Source organism: Camellia sinensis, chromosome 2 (genome assembly GCF_055761805.1).
Source record: "Camellia sinensis isolate YWXY chromosome 2, ASM5576180v1, whole genome shotgun sequence".
NCBI classification, from domain to species: Eukaryota; Viridiplantae; Streptophyta; class Magnoliopsida; order Ericales; family Theaceae; genus Camellia; species Camellia sinensis.
In genome coordinates, this window is record NC_138962.1 from 171,369,000 (window position 1) to 171,375,056 (window position 6,057).

Below are 6,057 nucleotides of genomic sequence, written 5' to 3' on the forward strand. Positions count from 1 at the left end.
TCCAACGAACTAACAACCTAGGTCCTTCCAATCCCACGTACTGGCTCAGAATCCTCACAGCTCTTTGTATGTGAGTGGGTCGTGGAAGTCTATTGTCCCATTCGTAGGGATGATTTTTCCGGCCGGTGGGGCTACTAAGAAAATGTCCCGCTGGTGGAAATGGTTGGTGTAATTGTCGGTCAAGATTGGTGGTAAAGGGTCGACCTCGTACAAGGCCCCAACAATTTCCCGAACAACTCTTACAGGTCCTATGTATTTGTCATCCTCCCTTCGATGCTTCCACTCGCAAGGTATGATTGGTTCTAGCCTCACATACACCCTAAGTCCAACTGGAAATGCCATCTCCTGCGCCACATTTCCTGAGTCCGCCTCGCCTTCTTCGAAGGCATATTCTATGGAGGAGATGGGGTCCGACTCCATCTCGCTCTCTTCTCCTTCGGACTCTTCAGGGAGAAGGACGGCTAAGGGTTCCACAAAATTTATTTCCTCATCATCCTTCTCATTCACCTCTTCCATCATTTCTTCTTCCAGCTCCTCCTCCTCTAGTTCAGACTCGGAAATCTCCGCCCATATTTCTGGATTGCTTGGTAATGGCTCCTCTTCTAGGTCAGTTTCTAGGTCCGAGAGCCAGTCACCGTTGTGTGGTGGGCTCGACATCCTACAGAGGAAATACGATACTATTATACTTTTGGTAAGGCTTTAGATCATAAATGTTTTTAATTGAAGCGTATTAAGAGACGTGTGCTTAAGTCTAACCAAGGTCTCAAGGGTGTCTAGACCTAAGCTCTGATATTATGTTGTGACACTGCAAATTTTAAGGACATCATAATAAGATTTAGAACTTATAATCAATGCTGCCACCAATATCACTAACATCCATTAATTAACAACCCAGAAATTGAAAGTTTTCAAATTACAATTCTAATAAAACTTAAAACTTAGTCTCAGTACATAAAAACAATTACACAAATATAAAAGAAAACTAGAGAAAAACTAAAAAACTTAGAAAATGATTTATGGAACTTGGGGACTCTTTAAGCTAACCAAGGCTGAATGTCGCCTTGCAAGGCCTCGGTGTTTCCTTTATTTTCTTCGCTACCTAGCATAAAATGTCAGGGCAACGAGAATGCCAATGAGCGACGAGCTCAATAATATACTACAACCCGAAAATACCTACCCCGATAACAATACTCACAATTAATGAATAATGCGTAGTAACAGAATAACAAGTAGCATTTAATAATCATAACAGGAATGCCATCAGTTGAAATAATAACAATAGATAATAAAAAAAAATGGCAAATGGAAACAGTGTTTCATCATAAGGAAAATGGCCACTTTTCTTTTTAAATTCTTATAGATTTAGTTTATCAGATAAGTTTAAGTAACTTACCGCGGAGCAGTATTTCCACTTAACCGCTAAGCAATGGCCACGGGCAATTCTGACTTCCCCTTGGTCAATTATTCAAATGTTACTTGCTGTAACTACCAATGATGCCCACGCATCAGGGTTACGTACCCGAGTCATGAAATCATTGTTGGGTATTCCTCCTTATTGGAGTGTGGGACCCAATTGATTTATTAAAAGAGTTTAATTTGGTTTGGTATTAGTTATAATAAATTTTTATCTAATTTGTAAAAACCCAATTCAATTTGGATACAACTAGGGTTTTGATAAAACAAGTCCTAGATTTAACAATATATATATTGTTTATGTTTTTGCTCCGAAGTAGTGGAAAAGAACGGCAGCCAACGTTAAGTCATGGTTTTTCCGTGAGATAATGCTCCTTTTGGTGGGTTTGTTCTTGGTTAACAAGCTTCTTAGAGAAGTCTAATTGGTAGGTTGAATATTGGTGATTAATTTGTTGCTTTGGATTCGGCTGTTTTGGGTGCATTATTTTGGGTCTTCTTCAACTCTGGTTCTGAAGATTTTGGTTCATCTATTTGGTGAGGTCTTTCCTCTTTTATTTATTTGTGATTATTTAAAATTCACCTAAGGGTGGTTTGTGAGACTATTTGTGTCTCATTTGTAATCATTTGGAAACTTTTTGGTTGATAGTGGAATCGGATTTCGATCTCGTGGAAGTATCTCACATTGAGGGAACCAAGTAAAAATTCTTGTGTTGCTGTTGATTTAATTTTTCCGTATTAGTTTTTATTCCCATTGATTGATTTACTTGTGGGGAATCATTGATTTCCCTAACAACTGGTATCAGAGCTTACGGTTTATTTGGGTTTATTTATTTGTGTAAATCAATGGAGGGGAATGTGGGTCGCATATCTAGCTTCAATGGAAGTAATTGGGTAACTTGAAAAACTAAAATGGAGGACCTATTATTTTGTAAAGATTTGTATGGACCCATTGAGGGTGATAGTGGCAAACCCGAGGGTATGAAAGATGATGAATGAAATAGGCTTAATCGAAAAGTCGTTGGTGTTATCCGTCAATGGATTGATGACAGTGTGTTTCATCATGTTGCTACTGAAACTTCGGCACATGATTTATGGAAAAAATTAGAGAGTCTTTATGATAGAAAATCAGCCACAAATAAAGCCTTTCTATTTTGTATGTTGGTTAATTTAAAATATAAAGAGGGCAGCCCTATACCGGAACATTTGAATGAAATAAAGAGTATTGTTAACCAACTTGCTTCTATGAAAATTGTTTTTGATGATGAGTTGCAGGCTTTGATGCTACTTAGTTCTTTGCCCGAAAGTTAGGAGACTTTGGTTGTGACAGTTAGTAATTCGGCGCCTGATGCAGTTGTCACAATGGGCCAAGTCACTAGTAGCTTATTGAATGAAGAAACTAGAAGAAAATCAACGGGTTCCTCTTATTCGGAAGCATTTGTCGTGAGAGGCCGAAGTAAAACAAGATGGAGAAGTAAGACTCCTCATGGTCGTGATCAAAGCCATGACAAATCAAAAGATGGTTCTTTTTCAAAGAAAGACATTGAGTGCTATTATTGCCATGAGAAAGGGCACATGAAGCGAGAATGCCGAAAGCTCAAGAACAAGGAGAAAAGGCATGACAAAAGTGTGGATAAGAAACAAGAAGACACAACGGCAGTTACTACCGATGATCTCATGGTCGTTTGTGAAGATGATTATATCAATTTTGTGGGCCAAGAGAGCAATTGGGTAATTGATTCTGGTGCTTCTTTTCATGTGACTTCTCAAGTTGATTTCTTCATTACCTACACCGAAGGAGATTATGGTTCTGTTCGAATGGGTAATGAAGGTTTGTCCAAGATTATCGGCATGGGTGATGTTTGCTTGGAAACAAATTTGGGCTGCAAGTTGTTGTTTAAAGATGTGAGGCATGTTCCCAACATTCGCCTCAATTTGATCTCTACTGGGAAGCTAGATGATGAAGGCTTCAACAACAAATTTGGTGATGGAATATGGAAGCTCACAAAGGGTTCTTTGGTGGTGGCTAAGTGCAAGAAGACTCATACACTTTGTTCAATGCAAGGAAAAATTTGTAAAGGTGTTGCCAATGCACTTCAAGATGATATTTCTACCGAATTGTGGCACAAGCGGCTTGGCCATATGAGTGAAAAGGGGCTACAAGTTTTGTTCAAGAAAGAGCTTCTACCCGGTTTGAAAGGTACACATCTTAAAACTTGTGTTAATTGTTCGGCTGGTAAACAACATAGAGTTTCTTTTCAGAAAAATGTTGCTTCTAGAAAAGAAAATGTGTTGGAGTTGATTTATTCAGATGTTTGTGGTCCTTTAAAAGTTAGAACACATAGTGGTGCACTTTATTTTGTTACTTTCATTGATGATTATTCAAGGAAAGTTAGGGCTTTTCTACTAAAAACTAAAGATCAAGTTCTAGAAGTATTTAAGCATTTTCAGGCCATGGTTGAAAGAGAAACAGGGCAGAAATTGAAGTGCATCTGATCAGACAATGGTGGTGAATACATTGGGTCATTTGATGAGTATTGTTGCAGCCAAGGTATTCGGCATCAAAAGATAGTTAAGAAGACTCCTCAACAAAATGGCGTTGTCGAGAGGATGAACCGCACCATTGTGGAAATAACAAGGTGTTTGCTTTCATAAGCTAAATTGCCAAGATCCTTTGGGGGTGAGGCAATGAGGACAGCGGTTGACGTGATCAATTTGTCTCATTCCTATCCTTTGAATGGTGATGTTCCAGAAAGAGTTTGGACCGGTAAAGATGTATCTTATGAGCACTTGAGAGTGTTTGGTTGCCGAGTTTTTGTTCACATTCCAAAGGATGAGAGGTCCAAGCTTGATAGCAAGTCAAGACAATGCATTTTTCTTGGCTTTGGGCATGACGAGTTTGGTTATAGATTGTGGGATCCGGTCGACAAGAAAGTCATTCGAAGCCGTGATGTTGTGTTTCTTGAAGGCCAAACAATTGAAGACTTTGGCAAAGGTGATCAACCGGAGCAAAAAACTAGTGATCTCATTGACATGGATCCATCTCCTTCATCTTCAGTTGATGATGAAAATGGGGGAGATGTGCAGTCACCTATTGAAGATGTGGAGGATGATGCTAATCCTAATGAAGTTGAGCCAGAAATTAAGGAAGAGCATCCAACTCAAGTACCGTCACCACAACTTGAGTTGAGGAAATCTACAAGGGACCGAAAACCTTCAAGAAAGTATCCTTCCAATAAATTTGTGTTGATTTCTGATCAAGGGGAGCCTGAGAGCTACCAAGAAGCAATTGAACATGCAAAGAAAGGTGATTGGAAAAAGGCCATGGAAGAGGAGATGAACTCCTTACTTGAAAATCACACCTATGATTTAGTGAAGTTGCCTAAGGGGAGGAAAATTTTGAAAAATAAGTGGGTCTTCAAATTGAAGAATGATGGCAAGAATCTGAGGTACAAGGCACGTCTTGTTGTGAAAGGCTTTGGGCAAAAGAAAGGTATTAACTTTGATGAGATTTTCTCGCCGGTTGTGAAGATGTCTTCTATTTGGGTTATACTTGGCATGACTGCAAGTATGAACCTTGAAGTTGAACAACTTGATGTGAAGACCGTATTTCTTCACGGTGATCTTGAAGAAGAAATTTACATGGAGCAATCAGAAGGTTTTGTGGAGAAAGGAAAAGAGAAATTTGTTTGCAAATTGAAGAAAAGTTTGTATGGCCTCAAGCAAGTCCCACGGCAATGGTACAAAAAATTTGACTCTTTCATGATGAATAATGGTTTTTCTAAAACCACTTCGGACCATTGTGTGTTTGTGAAAAATTTCTCGGATGGTAAATTTATTATTCTTTTGCTTTATGTTGATGACATGTTAATTGTGGGTCAAGATTCTACCATAATTAACAAGTTGAAGTTAGAATTGAGTAAATCTTTTGCTATGAAAGATTTGGGACCGGCAAAGCAAATTCTTGGTATGAAAATTGTTCGTGATCGCAAAGAGGGGCTGATTTGGTTGTCTCAAGAAAGCTACATTGAGAAAGTTCTTGAAAGGTTCAACATGAATAAAGCAAAGCCGGTTGGTTGTCCACTTGCAGGTCACTTCAAGCTTAGTTCGAATCAATGTCCTACAAGTGAGAAAGACAAGGAAGAGATGCAGAAAATTCCTTATGCTTCAGCAGTTGGTTCTTTGATGTATGCCATGGTTTGTACAAGGTCGGATATTGCTCACGCCGTTGGTGTGGTGAGTCGGTTTCTCTCTAATCCGGGTAAAGAACATTGGATAGTGGTAAAATGGATTCTAAGGTATCTTCGAGGGACTTCGAAGGTGTGTTTGTGTTTTGGGGATGGTAAGCTGATGCTTGATGGGTTCACAGATTCTGACATGGCCAGTGATATTGATTCTAGGAAATCTACTTTGGGGTATTTGATGACTTTTGCAGGGGGAGCTGTGGCATGGCAATCTAAATTACAAAAACGTGTTGCTCTCTCAACTACCGAAGCTGAATTTATTGCCATTACGGAAGCTTGCAAAAAAGAGTTATGGTTGAAGAAATTTTTGCAAGAGTTGGGTTTGAAGCAAGAAAAGTATGTGCTTTATTGTGATAGTCAAAACGCTATTCACTTGAGTAAAAATTCTACTTTTCATTTGAGA